General features: G+C 39.0%; 1 protein-coding gene and 1 pseudogene across 2 annotated transcripts in view; both read right to left on the reverse strand.

Moving 5' to 3' along the window:
* LOC310637912 (protocadherin alpha-5-like) overlaps positions 1 to 21,460 on the reverse strand; it is a 121,176-nt gene that overhangs the window by 80,566 nt on the left and 19,150 nt on the right. The gene's annotated exons all lie outside the window — the stretch shown is intronic.
* LOC310637914 (protocadherin alpha-5-like) lies at positions 4,442 to 5,591 on the reverse strand (annotated as a pseudogene). The gene has a single exon. The product of its transcript is annotated as a protocadherin alpha-5-like (transcript).

A 21,460-nucleotide genomic window follows, 5' to 3' on the forward strand; every position in this document is an offset into this window, starting at 1 on the left:
CTTTGAACTCTGGTGCTGGAGAAGACTCCTGCGAGTCCCTTGGACTGCAAGGCGATCAAACCGGTCAGTCCTAGAGGAGATCAACCCTGACTGCTCTTTAGAAGGCCAGATCCTGAAGTTGAAACTCAAATACTTTGGCCACCTAATGAGAAGGAAGGACTCACTGGAGAAGAGCCTAATGCTGGAAAAGATTGAGGGCAATAGAAGAAGGGGACGACAGAGAATGAGGTGGCTGGATGGAGTTACTGAAGCAGTAGGCGTGATCTTAAATGGACTCCAGAAGATGGTAGAGGACAGGAAAGCCTGGAGGAACGTTGTCCATAGGGTCGCGATGGGTCGGACACGACTTCACAACTAACAACAACAACAATAATAAGAGAGAGAGAGAGAGAGAGGCCTATGAAGAATGAAGATAAACTTTGGGCCCTGAAAGCACGCAGGTATCAAGTCAGAATATGAGTGGCACACCTGTCAGCAACTGGAAGTGCATAAGTCCATGTACTTCCCTTTCTGTCTCACAACTCAATCCATACATCCTTTAATTTACAGACACAACTTTTTCTCACAGCTCCTTAAAAAACCCACAATGTATACTGTAATTAGCAGGAAAACTATATCTAGCACTTCTGAATTCTTTCCCCAAGGGGGAAAAGAAAGTTCACAGCCTGCAGGTTGCTAGCAAAGATGTCTAAGAATGTAGTTATTGCTGCTAAAGGCAAGAATAAATAACGAATCAATTTTACAACTCTCTCCTGTTACTAGAACAGAACAAAACAGAACAGAATAGAATAACACAGTTGGGACCTCGGAGGTCATCTAGTCCAATCCCGTGCCCAAGGAGGAGTCCCTACACCACAGGTCTGCAACCCGCGGCTCCGGAGCCGCATGCGGCTCTCTCAGCCATCTCCTGAGGCTCCCAGTCCTCTGCCATGTGCAGTCCAAAAAAAAAGTGGGACTAAAACAGTTCAACCAATCAATTCAAATATGCAGGGAAGGTGCATATCTTGCCTTGGCTCCACTCTTCAGTCAAACCTGCACATGCACGCATGTACACACATGCGTACACATTTTTTGCGGCTCCCAGTTTTTCCTTTTGTGAGGGAACCGGTTCCGAGTGGCTCTTTCACTGTTTCAGGTTGCTGACCCCTGCCCTACACTGTTTCTGACAGATGGCAATCCAGTCTCTTCTTGAAAGCCTCCAGTGATGAAACACCAATGACATCTGAAGGCAGTCTGTTCCATTGTTTGACTGTTCTCACTGTCAGGAAATTTCTCCTTATTTCCAGGTTGAATCTCTCTTTGATCAGTTTCCATCTGTTATTCCTTGTCTGGCCTTCAGGTGCTTTGGAAAATAGGTTGACCCCCTTCTCTCTGTGGCAGCCTCTCAAATATTGGAACACTATCACATCTGCCCTGGTCCTTCTCTTCACTAGACTAGCCATGCCCTGGTTCCTGTAACTGTTCTTTTAGCTTCCAGTCCCCTAATCATCCTTGTTGCTCTTCTCTGCACTCTCTCCAGAGTCTCAACATCTTTTTTATAGTCTGGAGACCAAAATTTATTGCAGTATTCTAGATGTGGTCTTACTAAGGCTTTCTAGAGTGGTATTAGTACTTTACAGATCTTGATTGAATCCCTCTGTTAATCCAGTTTAGGATTGCATTGGATTTTTTGGCTGCCGCCACACACTGCTGGCTCATATTTAATTGATTGTCCACTAAGACTCCAAGATCCCTCTCACAGTTGCTGCTATTGAGCCCATTATCAAACCATCTAGTTGGGAAAATGCTATAGGCTTCTTTAGCTTCCTTAGCCTCATCCCTAGCCTCTCTAGCACTTGGGGGTTGACCAGGCATCTAGTGCACCCCGAGTCTAACAGGACCACAAGGACCCTCTTTACATCTGAAGATACTGAAATCTCCACCCTAGTAGTCACAGGGGTGATGGGGCCACTTACCACTTCACTATCACTCTTGTAGAAGACTGGCCCCATCTTGGCAGGGGTTGGGGTTCCCCTTCCCTGGATTGAGGGGGGAACTCTACAACTTGTTGCCCTGAAAGAGTTTTATCCCTTAACTTTGGTGGACTCTTCTTCTTTTGGTTGGCTTTGGTCACGGTGTGAGGCACTCGGCAGCTGGGTGCTCCTCCTTCCCGTAGTGAAAGCAGCCACCAAAGTTTTGGTGGGATCTCCCTCCTTTGCCTGGAAATGCACCTCTTCCCCTTCTGATAGTTTCTCTGCGGGGTGGCAGGACCGATACTCCTGCCCAATGTGCTTATGGAAAACCATCAAGTCGATCTCTGCCTCAGTGGCTATGTGGTACCATGCTCACAGGTTGCTCTGCACCATCCAGGGTAAGCAATTCTGGTACAGTTTCTTATTCAGTCCCTCTCAGAAATGGTAGTCCAGCAAACATTCAGGCCACTCTCCCAAGTGGCTGGCCAGGTGGCAGAAATCTTGAATGTACTCTGATACCGGTCACTTCTTCCGTTTTAGGGAATAGATGCAGGTGGACCACCATGGAGTCTTCAAACCACTCTTGCAAGGCTTGCATGAAGGCATCGAGGTCATCCAGCTCTGGGGCATTTTCATTAGCAGTGGGCTAATGCCTCCTTAAGTAACACCAGCTGCCTGCAATTAGTGCAGGTTCGCATCCCACCAGGCTCAAGGTTGACTCAGCCTTCCATCCTTCCGAGGTAGGTAAAATGAGGACCCAGATTGTTGGGGGCAATTAAGCTGACTTTGTAATAATGCCACTTGGGGGTGTGTGAAAGCCCTAATAAGCAGGCATATACATAGAATGAAGGCTACTGCTAAGCTTGTAAGCCGCCCTGAGTCTTCGGAGAAGGGCGGGATATAAATGGAATTAAAATTAAAAAAAATAAAAAATAAAATTGTGCAGCAACACCAACCACTCTGAAGCGCTTTCTTCAGGATGACTGCAATGACATGAACCCTGGCCATATCGTCTGGGTACATCACTCCATAATGTTCCATATGGTGCCAGGCCTGAGTCAGGAAATGGGCTAAGCAGTTTGGGTGCCCATCAAAATGGGCTACTGGAGGGGGGCTGATGCTCCTCCCACACCAAGATGAGCCTCTGGGGTGGAATGTCGGCTGCTGCCACTAGTGCCGGTACTGGGATTCCAGCCACAGCTGCTTGTGCTGGGGCTCTGACCATGACCAGGACCACCAGAGCTGCTGGCTGCAATGGAGAAGGTATGGCAAAGCCCACTCTCACCATGGCCTGTGTCGGAGTCCCAGCCACAGCCGCTGTCACCAGGGCCGCCAGCTGAAGAATAGGAGGAGGAGGAGTAGCCAGGGCTGCTGGGGTTTTCATGACTCCCCGCCCACTGGTGGCGGTTGTGGCTTCCAGCGCTGTTGTAGCATCAATCTCCTTGCCTCCAAACTTCTCTCTCAACAGCTGCATGGATGGACTACGGCTGGTGACCGGGAGCTTCCACTCAGCAGGGTCATCCCATTCAGCTAGCCACTTTGCTTTCCACTTGCTGCCTCAGACCACATTGACCCCAGAAGGAAGAAGGTCTTTGGCCTCCACTGCCTTGCCCACATTTGCTGCCCATTGGAATCTTTGGTCCCTGGTACAGGGCGTCCTTCGCTCGCTCCTTTGTGGCTGTGGCCGGTTGCTCAGACTTCAGCTTCAGAAGCAAAATGACTGGTTGCACTCTTGCTCTGGTCTGAGGTGGTGCTGGCTCTTCCCAAGCAGGGCCTTTCCCAGCTTCTTCTTCCCTTCCAAGATTTTGCTCATAGCCGACATCTTGGGGTGGGATCCAGGTAGGCTGTTTCTATGACAACTGGCTTAATGTCAACCGTCCCACTGGGTTAGAGAGCAAAAGAAACTCCTAGGACATTTTTCCCCCAAGAATGTAACTTTACTGAAGATTCCACATGGGTACAGAAGTAGAAAAGCCAGTTCTAATGATTTCACACAAAAACAGCATTCCCTTTTTTCCCCAGGACTTCCCATTGTCCGTTGTCCACCAATCATTTGCATTCTCGTTGTTTTGGGAATGGTCTGTCTGTCTCGGACTTCCTCAGCTGGTGACCTTGAGGTATTGGATATTTCTCAGGCTTCCAGTCAGCACACTTGCATACCAAATTTCCCTCCAAAACCTCCCTTACATTCCAATGCCTCACTCCCCCCCTCCCATTACCATTGTCTGGTTGCAAGCGGGGCTGTGTAGTGAGTCAACCATGACATACAGCAGAGGTCCCCAACCTTTTAGGCACCAGGGACCGGTTACATGGTGAGAGGTTTTTCCGTGGACCGGAGGGGACGTCGTTTTGTGTGCTGCCTGCATCTCATGGATGGGGCTTTGCTTTTGTGGCCCGGTTGCTGACATACTGCAGCCCAGTACCGGTCCACAGACCGGGTATTGGGGTGCCCTGACATAGAGGGGTAGCTATACTGAACCTTATTCTTACTAAGTGCTCACTTGTCCATTGGCACCAGTGTCCCTGTCTGAAACAGTCATCAGAGCTATCACCATCCCCAGTGGCGAATCCTCTGGAATAGTTATCAACAAAGACACCACTGTGATTTCTGGAGGATTGTCATTGAGATCCAAAATCTCGATCAAAAATTTGCAGTGTCCTGATAATGGAGGATTTCTGTTATTTTTTGCCTCAACATGTATTTCATAGAAATTCCTTTCTTCAAAGTCCAAATGTCCTTTCACATATATCTCACCAGTTTGATGATCAAGGATGAATTTTTCTTTTCCATTGGTAGGAGAAAAATTACTTGAAATGTATGTAATTTCTTTATTTTTCCCCTCATCTAAATCTGTTGCATTTACCTTAAATACTACCTCATTTTCTGAGTTTTCTAAAATCTGGACATTATAAACTGACTGGTTAAATACAGGAGGGTTGTCATTTGCATCTAGCACTTTGGTCCCTAACTGCACTGTACCAGTGAGTTGTGGGTCACCTCCATCGGTGGCTAAAAGAAATAAGCGATGAACAGCACATTCTTTTCTATAAGATATTTATTTAAAACAAGAAATAAAGAGACACTATGTTCATAACTTTCTATTACTAGACGGAAGAGTAGGTTGGGATTAAGTCTGTAGCTGAGCAAAGAGTTTGCACCAATATCAGCATTGGAGGCTCCCTTTAGGGGAAAATTTGAATTATGAAGACTAGACTCTGCAATAGTAAATTGCCTCTCTGTAACAGGGAAGATTGGGGCATTGTCATTTATGTCTATAATCTCCACCTCTATGTGAAAAATCCTTAATGGTTTCTCCACAAGGGCATCCAGATGAACAACGCACATAGCACTCGTCATAAAGCTTCTCCCTGCCAATCTGAGAATTCACAAACAAAATCCCACTCTGCACATTTACCTAGAAATATTCCCTTTGTTCCTTGGAGGCCAACTGAAACATCCAAGACACGTGCATCCACCTCTAGACCCAGATCCTGGGCAATGTGGCTCACAAAAGTGCCCTGCTGGGATTCCTCCTGTATTGAGTAATAGAGCTGGCTGCTCCCCATTCCCCAAAGAGTATGGAGAAGAGCTAGCTGCAGCAGCGATGCCTTCCCAGAATCCACTTTCCACACAAGCATGGCAAAACTGGAGACCAGTTTTTCTTTTTTTAAAAAATAAACAAAGCCCTTTCTTATAGGATTCAGGAGCAGAGCCCCAGTCCCACCTATGAACTGATGGTGCTAGAATCTTTTCTAGAGGTTTTGCAACTGATAGCTGGTGCCTCTTTAATGATTCCCTGAGTAGGAGACCAGGAGGGCGGAGCTATGCATATTCAGCCTTACTTAGGTATTCGTCGAGACAACAGCGACCCCTTGTGATGGCCTTCTAATTCTTCCATTGTTTTAATACAATTATAGCCATTTTATAATACTTACAAATGTTGCAAACTTCTCAAATAATATTGATAATGTTATGCACTATATTTCATTTTATACACCTTTCTTCTTCACTTATAACTCATTGTCTTACATTAATGCAGCAGCTTGACATTTGCTTAATGTTTCCATAGTCTCTTTTTAGTAAGATTATATTTTTTCCCATGTTTGCAAAAGAGTTACAGAGCCAAAGTTCTTCATTAGATCTCCAAGTAATTAATTTTTCAGAAGAGTTTTGAATGTGATGACAACAGTTCCAATCAGCTGAAAGTAGTTCATGTCTATCTCCAGAGTCCCCAATTAATGATATCGGTTTTGCATGTTCTGCTCAGAAGAATACTAATTTGTAGTGGTATAAAACTTTTGAAAATTCTGGACAGGAAGCATAGGAATTCTCAGATACACTGTTTTGACTGGGGGTTACTTTTGTCTAGACAGGGAAATATGCTTTAGTTCTTATCTTGCTGGAGTTATTACATTTCTACTGGACTTCTCCAAAATATATAGATGTAAAAATGCTTCTGAATAATTCAAGGACTATTTGAAGAAATATTGTTATATCAACTAGTTTGAAATGGACTTGGAAGTGTTTATAGGTTGTAGTTTTAGAGTTTAATGTTTAGTATTAAGGATAATATGAAACAATGATTGTTAAATGATAAGAAATGAAATATAGATAGATATTAAATATGATTTAAAATTATGAAATAGAAATTGCTAATGATGATTTACGAAGAAACGCAGATAGGGGGGACTCGAGGAAGTCACCTGAAAATGATTAGAAAGATTAGGAATAACGGAAGTTAAGTATTCTTTTTGTATTTTTGTTGATTGTATTGTTTATGTTATGTCTTGTTTTTTATATGTATTTTTTTGTTTAAATATATGTTTACATAAAAGCAATAAAAAATTTTTTTTTAAAAAATTATTAAACCTAACTAATCTTTAAACCTTGGTGCAAACTGCTTATTTGAAATCTACTAATATTGCAATCCAGACAGCATTTTTTTTAAAAAAGATACAATTTTTAAATGCTCAGTTCCTATATTTTGGTTTCCAGATCCAAATATAAATAGCTGTAAGAGGTTTTAACATCTTTTTTTTTCTTCACAGTGTCACTCAGATACTGGAGCGTGGAGCAGGTCCTTCCATCTCATGTAAATAAAAAAAAAGGTTATCCCAAACCACTTTTGCCTGCATTTACTTCACATTTTTAAATAAACCATTCTTTAGAGTTTAAATGTTACAACATGGCCCCAAAACCTCTGGTGCTTTGCTGTTTTATCATTGCTATAACTATCCTATACTGCTACTTTCAAAGAGACATCCCTGTTTGGGCCAAAAGAAGAACAGCTGCTAGAGGCAAGATCAGACACCGCTGATTTATTTTGAGTGAGCTCAGATCTTATCAGACCCAATTGAACACATCATCTAATAAAGAAGCAACTTGCTTATGTCTGGGCCCCTTCTATACTTGCATGTGACATCATGGCCCAAGTATGAAAAAGCAGAGCTTGCATCACACTGTCAGAACACACACTTCAACATTATAACAACATTTTGGTTAGGAATAATGCCTATAGGAGTACATAATAAGTAAATCAGCAGAGCATAAGGATTTCACCAGCCTCAAAACCTGAGAATGTACCAAGAAGAAATAAAAGCCTTCTAAAGATGGTGCCTTAGACCTCAAAATATCTAGTACATATCTATCCGCATTTCAAAATCCAATCTTTAATAAACATTATATTAAGATACAGAACTCCATCTATTTGCTCTAAGAGAAAGAGAGAGAAAAATATTTCAATGTTGTAAGCCGCCCGGAGTTGCCTTTCAGCAAGATGGATAGCAAACAAATATAATAAATAAATATTTTTTCATCATCTATGTATAATTTGCAATATTTTACTTCATTTTTACTGTCAAACACAGCTTTTCTTTTTACAAAGCTGTTTTGATATTCTTTTTTCCCATATCTACTTACTATTCATTGTGTTGGGAAAGTAATCTATCTTCTAATATTTTTATATAGTTCTTTTATACCAGTTTAAAATCTCATTCTTAAAACATGCAAATTCTGTAGTTGACTGTGGGAATCCAAGTAATATAACAGATAGTCCTCGCTTAACAGCCCTCCATTCAGCAACTATTCAAAGTTATAACATCATTGGGGCTTCCGGTTTTATGCAGCTAGCGCTACAGCCAAGGGATCATGGGGTGGCCCAAAGCCCAAAGCCACCCCAGAGAGGTGGCAAGGAAGGAAGCCCTGACAATTGTGGGAGACAGTGGTCAATCAGGATGTCCAGGGAAAGCCCTCCAGAAACTGACAGAAGAAAGGCTAGCATCATTTTGGAATCTAGCCCAAGCTACATGCACTAAATTAAGCGTGATAGTAAACAGTGTGATTGCACTGAGTAAGAATATTGATTCTCTTTCTTCTACCTGACTGATTTCCTGAAAAAAACAAACAAAAAAACCCCCAGAAGTAAAAATCCTCCAAAAGTGAGGATTTAAAGTGGTGAATTAAATTTAAGGGGAATAAAGATACAGAAATAAAATTAATAGAAGATTTAAATCTGCAAAATGTGAAATCAATGGAATTTATTAAGAGTTTCCTGGCAAATGATTATGGATGGAGATAAAAGGCTTATTTGTTTAGTTACTTCATCAAAGAAGGAAATCTTTATCTAAAATACATTAAATTACAATTTAAAAGAAAATTTCTATAAAATGATGTATCACTGGTATTTAACACCAGTTAAATTTTACAGTTGTATTTTACATCCAGTTATCCAGAATGTAGAAAGGTATTTCAAATGAATGCTGGAAATGTAAATGTAAAGAAAGACCATTTTATCATTTATGGCAGACATGTGTTAAAGCAAAGAAATATTGCAGTAAGGATTCATATTCTAATACAGAAAATTCTTGAAGTGAACATAAAGGTGAAATCAGAAACTTTTCTTTTGGGTATAATGGAAAAAGATTTGGGGAAAAATGGAACTTTAATGTTATATATGTTGATGGCAGCAAGACTACTTTATGTACAAAAATGGAAGGACATTTATATCCCCACAATGGACGAATGGCAACAAAAGTTGATGAAATTAACAGAGATGGCTAAACTGACTGCTTTGATCAAAGTAAAAACCACAGCTACTTTTGTTTCTACTTGGAAACCGCTTCTGGACTTCGAGCTTGAGGTGGAAAAAAAATGAAACATTGATTTTGGGTTTTACTGATTAGGTAGATATGTTGTTATAGAAATGGCTAGTTTGTACTATTATGTAAACACCTTTTTTCTCCCTTCTTTTCTACACTTCTCCTTTCCCCATTCCCTCACTTATTTTTCCTGCTAGTTGCTTTTGTATTTTATATTATAAAATAATAACAAAATATAAACAGTTAAAAGAAATAAAGAAGGAAATAAGATCTGTTTTTAACAAACTCATTTGTTTGTTCATTTGTTTATTTCAGCTGCTCACAAATCTGCTGCTTATCTTTTCCAGGATTTCCCCAAGTATTGATGTCAAGCTGATTGATCAGCAGTTTCCTGGATCCACTTTTTCCCCTCTTCTTGAAGATTGTAACCACGTCAGCTCTTTTCCAGTCCTCTGGCAGTTCCCTTGTGTTTCAGGAGCTCTGAAAGATTTTCTCCTAAGAACATATTTGCCAGCTCCTTCAATACTCTGGGACACAAAGCACGTAGTCTATATGATTTGAACTCATCTCAAGTGGATAGGTGTTCTTTTTACCAATTTCTTACCTATTTTGACCTGCATTCCTTTTCTGTCTCCCATTGTGCTGCTTTTGATAGGTTGGGTTACAGATGCAAGAAGGAGTGAGACAGATCTGCTCTCTTCATGCTTCCTCTTGCCATCTTTTCCCATTAGTGCAGCAGTTCCCAATCTTTCTGGCTTCACAGACTGCCGGTGGCAGAAGTGGGGGAGGGAGGGTGATTTCAAATACGCAATCTAGATCCCACAAATACACAAATGAAACTTCATGTGCTTGCCCACCACTGATTCCCCACAGGCCACAGACCAGTACTGGCCCGCTGACTGAGGGTTGGGGACCCCTGCATTAGTGGATTGATCATTATATTGACTTTCTTCTTGTTCCTTACTTATTGAAAGAAACTGGAATTATTATTATTATTATTATTATTATTATTATTATTATTATTATTATTAATTATTATTATTGTTACTTTTGGCATGTGTTGCAAGCCTTAGTTCATTCTGAGCCTTAGCCTTCCTGACTTCATCCCTGCAGATTTGGGTTATTTGCTGGTATTCTATTTTAGTTATATGTCCCTCTTTCCATTTTTTTATATTTCTTCTTTTTGGCCCTCAATTTGTCAGTGAAGTCTTTGTGCAACCATGCTGATCTTGTCTGCTATCTTTTGTTTTTCTTCCTTTGTGGTATTGCTTTTGTTTGGACCTTTAATATTTTGTTTTTCAGAAATTCCTGTGTATCCTGAACTGTTTTCCCTCTAGGATTTCCATCCATAGAATCCTTCCTAATCAGCTCTCTTAAAGACTAAAACACTAATCTGACTTTGTTCAGTAATGTGCGCCAGCATTATATTGAATTCTAGCAGGGCTTTTTTTCTCATAGAACGCTCAGAACGGAGTTCCAGCACCTTTTTTGGATGGAACCTTGTAGGGTAGGCATGGCGGGTTGTATGACATGTGTGAGTTCCAGCACCTTTTTCTTTTACAAAAAAAGCACTGAATTCTAGTATACGATAGTCATTCTCACCCAAATTTTCTACAATGTCTACTCTCTCAACCATTTTATCCCTATTAGTTGGGATTAAATCCACTATAGGTAACCCTCTAGTTACCTCCTCCATCTTTTGGGTGACAAAGTTGTCGGCTAAGCACATCAGAAATCTCCCACTCGCTGTGGAGTTTGTTTCCCAGTTGATGTCAGGGTAGTTAAAGTTCCCCCATTGCTGACTGATTAGCAAAAAGTTCATTACTTCCTCCATTAGGTTGGGTGGCCTGTAGTACACCTCTATAGCAATGTCATTTTTTCCTCTAATATTTATCCAAATAGTTTCAAAAACACTTTCATTCCTACTATTGTGTATTTCTGTAGCGGTATAGTAATTCTTTATATATGGTGCAATAATTAGTATCCTTTAGCAATATGTTCCAATCATGTGTTCCATCCCACCATGTTTCAGTAATAGCAACAAAATCATGCCTGCCTTCATGTACCAGGGCAGGGGTAGGCAACCTTGGCTCTTTTATGACTCATGCTGGCTCAGGATTTCTGGGAGCTGAAGTCCACGAGTCATAAAAGAGCCAAGGTTGCCTACCCCTATACTAGGCCTTCAAGTTCTCCATGTTTGTTCCCCAAACATTAAACAATAGTGTGTAGGCATCTGAGCCCTTTAGGGCTGACCTTGCATTTGCTTCCTACATCTCCTGTTTTATACCTGAGTTTCCCTTCCCTCCTACCACTCCATTCCTCATTGTCTTGGGGTTTATGCTTGGGGTTTGGTCCTAAAGATTGCTCTTCCTCCCCTTGCAATTTTAGTTTAAAGCTCATCAGATAAGGTGGACCAGTTGCTTTCCAAACATACCCTACTCTTCTCTGCATGTCTTTATTTCAGCAAAGTAGTTGACTAAGTATCTCATGGCATTGTGATTAGCTGCCTTGATAAGAATGGCCTAACAATTCACTGGCTTGAAAATCATACTCAAAGATTATTTGTCGATGATTCTTCATTAAATTTAAGGGTTGTTTTCACTGGAGTTCTGTACAGCAAGCCAGTAGTCATCATTTTTTATATAAATAACTAAGATGAGGAGCTGGAAGGAATGTTCATATAGTAAAAAAAAAAACATCAGGAGAGAAAGCTACTACCCTAGAATATTTGCTCTTGACTACAGTGGTTACACAACTTGGTAGTGTAGGTTTTTAATATAGATCATAATTTATAAATATAATAACAAAATGCCAGCAAATAGCTAAAAGCTCTAAGATAATATGTGGGCTTTTTTTACAATGGCAGAACTCAGGCTTTTCTGATAGTTGTAAGACATAAAATATTGAGAAGCAGTGCCCTAGAAGAGGTGAAAAAAACCCCTCATAACTACCTTAGTAGGTTAGAAAAGTAAATGAGAATACTGGTGATCCTTGACTTATGACAAGTCACTGAGCAATCATTGGAAGTTATGGTGGACGTACAGTACCTTGAAATTACTTATGAACCAAATTCAAAGTTCTGATGATGGGATCCCCCCATGGTCACATGACTGAACTTTGGATGCTCAGCACACAGCTGCATTTACGGCTTTATGTGACCACATTTTATGATAGTTTTGCCTATTTTCACCTGTCATTAAACCATGCCCATAGCAAACCATTAATTTGCTTAATGGCTACAGCATTTGCTTAACAACTACTGCAAAAAAAGGTGTAATTGGTTCAGTCATGTGACTGAACTGTTTTACAACTTCATAACTTACAGCTGTGATGGGCAGACTCTATTATGGTGATGTCGAGACTATCTGTAACAAAATTAAATTTAACAAAGACAAGTGCATAAATACAGAATAAGGAATAAAAAACTGATTAAAATCACTAATGTAATGTGGCTGCAGAAAAGGTAAATGATTCTTTTTTCTTGCATTCAGTTGTGCCCAATTCTCGGAAACTGCCTGGATAGGTCCCTGCAGTTTTCTTGGGAAGGTTTTTCAGTAGTAGTTTGCTACAGAATTGCCTCCTTCCTATGGCTGAGAGAAAGGTGCCTAGCTGGCTTTACGCCTAACGTGGGACTAGAAATGCAATCTCCTGGTTTCTAGCTGGATGCCTTAATCACTACACCAGGGGTAGGCAACCTTGGCTCTTTTATGACTCGTGGACCTCAACTCCCAGAATTCCTGAGCCAGCATGGCTGGCTCAGGAATTCTGGGAGTTGAAGTCCACAAGTCATAAAAGAGCCAAGGTTGCTTATGCCTGCACTACACCAAACAAGCTGTCAAAATGAATTTCAATTAGAAAGAGAAAGAATTTATACAAGTAGCAACAAAGGAAATGGACTTCTTTTTCAAAATAAATAAAAAAGAAGAGACATCGCTTCAAAATGTGTGGGACACAGCTAAAGCATAGTTCAGAAGGTTGGCTATAACCTACATGGTGAAAAAGAATAAAGAAAAAAAGCAACAATACCCAAAGTTAAAGGAAGAATTTATGAAATTGGAATCAGAACTATAAATAGATCCACAAAATAAAACATTTTAAAAAAACAAATAGAAATAATAAAACATAAAATAAACCTAGCAGAGGCCGAAAAAATGTTGCAACAAATTAAAAGGGCCAAACAGATTTTTTTTTGAAAATGCTAATAAACTGGGGAGGTGGCTTGCATATAAACTGAAAAAAGAAAGAGATAAAAAAATTGATAAACAAGACCTAAAAGGAGATTTACAGTTTCAAAATGATATAATTAAAAAATAATCAGACTTTTATGAGACACTTTATGATACAAAGGAAACCTGTCAAGAAAAAATAATGCAATATATAATAAAGCAATATATAAAAAAGCAGATCTTCCAAAAATCCCAGAGAATATACAAAATATTTTAAATGAAAAATATCAATGATGGAGGTGACAGAGGCTATAAAAAGGCAAAAAAAATGATAAGACTCCAGGTCCAGATGGGTTACCTGCAGAGCTTTATAGATGTCTACAAGACACACTAAGTCCAATAATGAAAGAACTGTGTAACAAAGTATTTTTAGAGGCTAAAATACCAGGCTATCTTTTTTTCTAACTTCTAACATCACCTCGAGTGATGGCGGCGCCTGGAATGGCTGCGGCTGCATTGGCTCTTGAAGGCAAATAGTTTTGGGAGGGATAGTAAGGGCTATAGGCCACATGATCAGGAAGATTTTAATGTGTTTGAGCAACATGGTGGAACTAAGGTAACATACGACATACGACTGACAATCTTTGCTGGCATGGCAAGTTTCTAGTTGTTTTGGAACTGTTGGTGAGACCGTTAAAAGTAGTTGGCACTGTTTGAATTTGTTCTACCAGCAGCAAGATCTGACTGCTGGCCCAGTGATGGATTCTATTGCAAATCAGGGCTGTTTCCAGAGGAGGCAGAGGAGGAGAGGACCTGGAGCTTATGGAGCGAAGGAACTGGATGAGGCTGTCGGCAGGCCCAGAGGAAGAAAGAGAGGCTTTTGGAGGAGTTGGTGGCAGCAGCAGCATGCTCCAGGAGCGAAAAGAAGCAAGGCCTCTTTAAGGAAAAGGTGGAAGAGTCAGGATCAGAAAAAGGAAAGAAGGCGAGGTTGTCAGAATACAAGCGAATTTGAGGGCTAATCCACATGGAGCCCCATTTCCATCTGTCCTGTGTGCCATCGTTCACTCCCTAGAGACTAAAATGGACAGTGTGAAATTTGAGCGGGCCACGAACAAGAAGTATATATCGGAGGTGGTGACCCTTTGAGAGCTGTATGCAACAAAATTTCATTTTGATTTATGCCAATTGGTGTACATTCAAAGTGACAATAAAGTTATCATCAAATACATGGACAGAAGCTAATATCACTTTAATACCTAAAGAAGACTCAGACCTGATGCAAATAAACAATTACAGACCAATATCTCTATTAAATGTGGACTATAAAATTTTTGCTTCAATAATAGCAGAAAGATTAAAGAAATTTTTGACTGAATTTATACCTACAGACAAAAACGGATTCCTACCCAAAAGACAAATAAAAAATAACAAGAATCATTTTAGACATTTTGGAATATTATGAAATCCATCTGGGGAAGCAGATGGCATTAATATTTCTGGATGCACAGAAGGCTTTTGACAACATAAATTGGCAATTTGTGATTCAACAATTAAGAGAAAATGGATTTTGGAGAAAACTTCATAAATATAATTAAAACAATTTATTATAGACAAACAGCTAAAGTGATAGTAAATGGAGATTTTACAGAAAACTTCAATATCAAAAAAGGCACAAGACAAGGATGTCCATTATCCCTATTGTTATTTATATTAACACTGAAGGTATTAAACAGAAACATTAGGTAAGATACGGAAATTAAAAGATTGGAGATAAAAGATGAAAAATACAAATTACAAACATTTGCAGACGATCTGGTCTTTATACCAGAAGAACCCCTTAAAACAATCCTTAAGCTTATGAAAAAATAGAAGAATTTGGAGATGTGGCAGGTCTGAAAATAAATAGTGAAAAGACCAAAGTGATAACTAAAAACCTTACAGAAAAACAAAAAAATCAACTGTCAGAAAAAACAGGTCTCCAAATAGTTAAAAAAAATATTTGGGGATTTACTTAACAGCAAGTTGTGCAACAATAAAAGAAGAAAATTAAATAAAATTACTAAAACTAATAAAACTGGACATGGAAAAAATGGAAAAACTTACAACTTTCAATGCTGGGGAGAATAGCAACAGTGAAGATGAATATTCTACCAAAACTATTTTTTTTATTTCAAACAATATCTATAAGATTGGGAAAAGACTTCTTTGATGAACTAAATAAATTAATACTGAAATTCATTTGGCAAGGAAAAAATGCTAGAAGTAGATTGAAAATGCTTCAAGAAGCAAAAGGAAATGGAGGTTTTGGACTGCAGGCCTGGACTTTATATTATCAAGCAGCTGGCTAAAAGAATGGATAACCCTTACAGATAAAAGACTACTATACCTAGGGGGACACAATCTACAACTTGGGTGGCATGTCTTCCTATGGTATAGGAAGAATAAAATACACAGATATTTTCAATATCATTATATAAGAAATGTACTTTTTTTAGAATGGGAAAAAGTAAAATCGAAAATTTACATGAAAATACCTGGTTGGCTCTCAACAATGGAAGCGTTTGTTCACCCAAACCTAACTAACTAGAGAAAATCGTGACTTATAAAGACATTTTAAATAACGAAGGGAAATTAAAACACAGACAAGAATTAGAAGAACAGGGTATTGACCTACCATGGTGGCCATATCTGCAAATCCAAACAAGGTATGAAAAAGATGTTAAAACATCTGGATTTTATAAAGAACAGACACAATTTTACAAGATATTACTGACATCAAATGAAAAATTGATTAAGAAACTTTATAAATATATGTCAAGTTTAAAGATGGAAGAGGAACAAGTTAAAGAAACAATGATAACATGGGCAAAGATTTTTGGACATAACAAAGAATTAGAAAATTGGCAAAGCCTTTGGAAAAGAAATTCTAAAATAACAAAAGCAATGGCGTACAAAGAAAATCTATACAAAATGTTCTATATATGGCATTTAACACCAGTGAGGTTAGCAAAAATGTTTAAAAACATATCTAGCAACTGTTGGAAATGTAGACAAAAATCAGGCACTTATTACCATCTTTGGTGGACATGCCCCAAAGCTAAAAGATTCTGGTGAAGAATACACACATATAGATTTTAAGCCAGAATTATTTTTGTTAGGCATAATTGTAGAAAATTATGAGAAAGAGTGTATATATCTAATTTTACATGTATTAACTGCAGAGAGAATTGTATTCGCTCAATATTGGAAAAACGAAGATTTACCAAGCAATGAAGTGTTAATTAAAAATTTTTTAGATTGTGCAGAAATGGATAGATTGACATTGAAAATGAAAGACAAAGAAGATTCAGTATACATTAGAAAATGGGATACCTTTTACCAATGGTTAGAAAAATGAAGTAGAGAGAAAGGAATTTAACATGTAGTAAGTTAAATATCGAATCCTGAGTGCCGAATCCCGAGTGCCGCGGGTCGAATCCCGAGTGCCTGTTACTCGTCCCAGCTTCTGCCCACCAAGCTGTTCGAAAGCACGTAAAAATGCAAGTAGTAAAATAGGGACCACTACAGTGGGAAGGTAACAGCGTTCCGTGCGCCTTTGGCGTCTAGTCATGCCGGCCACATGACCACGGAGATGTCCTCGGACAAGCGCTGGCTCTTCGGCTTTGAAACAGAGATGAGCACCGGCCCCTAGAGTCAGAAACGACTAGCACGCATGTGCGGGGGAACCTTTATCTTTACCTTAAGTTAAATGTTGGAACCTAGACAATGTGCTGCTGATAAAATATTAAGCACCTCTGATTATAAAAAATAAATATATATTTATAAAAAATGAATTTCAATTAAAAACACATTTTAGGCTGCATCAAAAATACCACTCCCAAATCACAGGAAAATTTTTTCAGAATTGTATCCAATTTGGGGCACCACATTCTAGGAAGGGTTTAAGGAAACTTACTTGGAGAAGGTCAACAAAGATGATCATGGGACACGAACTAAATTTTTTCAGAGAAACTGAAAGAACTAGAGATTTTTATACTTTAAAAAAAACTAAAGAGGGATATGGTCGCACTGTTCAATCATCTCAAAAACTGGCATTCAGAAGACGGCCTGTTCTCTATCACAGCAGAGATGAGACAAGAGATCATGGTTTTAAGTTTCAGAAAGACATATTTCAACAGAATATTAGGGAAAATAAGGTCCTACTAGTAGCAGCAATTCAACAGTAGAATCAAATGATGAGCCAATCTTCACTAAATTACTCAAACTGAAGCAAAATAATCATTTGTTGGGGAAGTTTTAATTTGTATTTTCCACTCTCAGGAAGGGATGAAACTCATGACTAAACAGCTCGGTTCTACTTAAACTGATTAGAAGAAAAACAAGAGAAATCCTGACGTTTCTAAATTAATACCCAATGAGAACTCTCAAAATGTGGAACAGTAAAAAAAAATTTCCAATCTTGCAACTGAAATTTATCGAAGAAAAATGTTTAGAATCTTATCAGTTCGTTTGAATAGAGTTAAAAAAAATCTACAAATATATCCATTAAAATTAAAACCAACCCCAGCACTGCCAGGTTTTCTATCACCACCAAACATTTCAGAGGACAGGAATGGCCTATGCCACCTTTTACTCAACCCCTGTCCCCCATGTAGATATAAACTCCTGTTCCTGTTTCAAAGCAGTATTTGTCTTCTTTTGTCATCTCGGGAGCTGCCAGCCAGTTTGCCTACATCACTTTATTTTGTTTTAGGCCAACCCCTCCATTTCAATTCTTTTGCAGGATCCATTACTGAATTTTCCCTCCTTTTCTTACCAAACTCCATTTTCGATTCGTTTATAATGGGAAGTTTTTTATTAGCATTATAGTTATTACACTCACATGCAGAATGTCCCCATTTCTGGGGACTTGTTTAATCTTTTTTTAATTTTTGTATTCTGTTTTTTTAACATGTATTGCCCTGTTCACCGCCCTGAGTCCTTCAGGAGAAAGGCGGTATACAAATAAAATTAATTAATTAATTAATTAATTAATTTCAAAAGTCAATAGATTTTTTTCCTTTTTTTGAACTATCCACTTTTCTGCTCATCATTTTTCTTTTTTTTAAATTCACGGGTGCATCACTTTATCATCACTTCAATCATTTGGCAGTTTTTTAAAATTACTATTTTTGCTTCCCTAGCTACCAACTAATCTGCTGGGTTCTTTTCCTTTCTCTTTCTCTTTCTTTTCTTTGACACTGATGCACTATTTCATCATTTTTCCATTCATGGGAAATATCCAGTAAAACCCGCTAGCACATTTCAAACAAAAAGCTGGAATCCTCCAGGCGGAGAAGATGGCCGTCTGCTTTCCAGATTGTCAAGTCCTTGCAAAATGTTGCCAAAGGCCTCTCAGTTAGATACTGGATTTTGTGAAGCCAATTTAATATCAAGCCAACATAAGTAGTTTAAGAATGTCTTGTTGCAAACATTCAAATGAAATTGCTGTTTGTTGCATTTCCACCAAAAGTGGAATTAAATTTAAATGTCTCGAGACAAAAAAAAAATAGGAATCATTGCACTGGACGCTTTTTTAAAATCAAAACACAACCCAAAATGATACACTATAAATTTATCACAATTATTACTAAGACCCAATAGCATCAATGCAGATGTTTCACAATAAATATCAAACTAGTATTAAAAAGTAAGGTTAGGTATGGAAACTTTTATGTATGAAACACAAAGCAACACAAAGGTGAAAAAGTATCTTATACTCTTGTTTCCTGCACTAAGATACTCTATTTTATTTGAAATTTAAAATAGCATAAGGAACATTGAATTGTTAAAAACAGATTAAAAAGAGAATAATAGAGAAGGAATCATGTCTTAATATAAAAGAGAAAATACTTTATTGGTAATCACTTATGATTTGAAAGCTCAATAAACTATACCTATTCAAAATATAAAACCACTTTTTAACAGGGACAAACTAAATTCTTGAATTAAAAGAAAGAATCTAGAAATAAGGTCTGAGGATAGAGTGGGCAAAAAAATGTCACCATCAAAGCTTTCAGATTGAAGAAAACAATTATATTGCAATAGTATAAATAGCTTTTTCTTTATAGGATATATAAATATGGACCTATAGTGGTACTTCGGTACTCATTGTTAATTGGTTCCAGGAGGTGCCATGAGTACCTAAAACGATGAGTACCGAACATTTTTTCCCCATAAATAATATAGTGAGTCACAAGGTAGCCAACAACGACAAGTTCTAGTTTGTGCATTGAGTACCAAACAAATGATGAGTACTGGGACAACATTTTCATGTCAAAATGTACTGAGTACCAGATTTGATGAGTTTCAAAGCAGTTGAGTACCAAGGTACCACTGTATTTCAGACAGCCATTTGGGTAAATCATGATTTAATTTGGATTTCTGGACTGAATGAGGGAAGATTTGATGATCTGAATTACCCTATCCAACTGTACAATTCTATACAATTCTACCTTTTGTCATCTGAACCAGTACCTAGATTAATGATACTAACAAACAAATCAAAATAATTGCTATATTTCCAATTGCAACTCATTCATGATGCTCTGATAGGTATTCACAAATACTGTATAAGTTTAAAAAATTATAAACAATACTGTAGAATAAAATCTTTTAGTTACTCATGTATTTAAAAGCTATGCTACAAATCTAACACTTAATAATGGAAAAATATATTGTAACAGTAGTGATTCAAAATCAGTATCAGAGAAATAAAATGTGAACTGAATGTCAAGGACTAAAAAAAGAACCACAACTCACCTCCTTAGATGCATTTGGAGGCAGTTCTGTACCATTCTGAAGTTCTCCATTATTTGCAAAAACAGGAATGTTGGGACTGAAAATCATGAGGTCGTTCTTGGCACCACACTCTGTATTCACCCCTGCCAGGATGTGGCTGTGGCGATTGGAATAGGACCAGCTGCCCACTTCACTGGTACAGACTAGGGTAGCCATGCCAGGGCCATAAACCATGGTTTCTTTTGCCTTGCAGTGGCATCGCAAGGCCACATAGATGAGAATGGCTAGCAGGAATAGACTGGAAACAGAGCAGATGGCAATGATCAGATAGACGTTGATTGAGCCCACCAGGGGCACAAAGCTCTTCGCTGACCTTCGAAGATTGGTATCCACTTTGATTGTCTGACCATTTGTCACCAGAGACACACTCAAGGTAGCTGTGGCTGAGAGCTGAGGCTTCCCATGATCCTTCACTAGAACCAACACACTCTGGATTTTGCCTCCTTCTGATTCATCCAGAGGATATTTGGTACTCACCTCACCACTATACTGGCCCACAGACCATGGACCACTGCTTTCTTCAACCAGTTCATACCTGAGCCACGCATTGTAGCCAGAATCCGCATCCAAGGCATGGATCTTGCCTACAATATGCCCAGGCATCACGGGGACCACTAGAAGAATCAGGTTCTCTTCTGATGATCCGGACACGGCAGGTGCATTGTCATTCTCATCCAGCACAAAGACCTGAACAGTCGCAATGCCACACAAGGAGGGCATTCCAGCATCCTTGGCTCTCACCTGGAACTCCAGCAGTTTCAACTCCTCATAGTCCAAGGACTGCAGAGCATAGAGCTTTCCACTCTCCGAATGTACAGAGATGTAGCTGGACAATGGCCACAGCTTCTCGTCTATCCAATAGGTGAGCAGGGCATTCTCAGCTATGTCTGCGTCCGAGGCAGATACTGTGAAGATGTGAGCACCAGGGGGATTGTTCTCCTTCACAAAGACTGTGTAGGAGGGCTGTGGGAAAGTTGGAGCATTGTCATTTATGTCACCGATAGGCACTAATAGGCTGATGCTAGAAGACAGGGGTGGAACACCTTGATCTTCCACTGTCACAACCATCCTGTACTCAGCCACCTGCTCTCGATCTAGGACTTCACCAACAATCAGGGAGTAGTAGTTCTTGAATGTGGACTCGAGTTTGAAGGGTACTCCAGTGGGCAAGAGGAAACAGTTGATTTGTCCATTGGTGCCAGAATCCCTGTCAGAAGCACTGAGGATGGCTACCACAGTCCCTGGAGGGGAGTCCTCTGGCAGTGGCACAGAGAGAGAATTCACAGATAATTCTGGAATATTGTCATTCATGTCCAACACTTCAATGAGAACTTTACAATGTCCAGATAAAGTACCCTTATCTTCTGCCACAATTTGAAGTTCATAGAAATTAATATCTTCATA

The sequence above is a fragment of the Vipera ursinii genome, assembly GCF_947247035.1.
Source record: "Vipera ursinii genome assembly, chromosome: 3".
Classification (NCBI taxonomy): Eukaryota; Metazoa; Chordata; class Lepidosauria; order Squamata; family Viperidae; genus Vipera; species Vipera ursinii.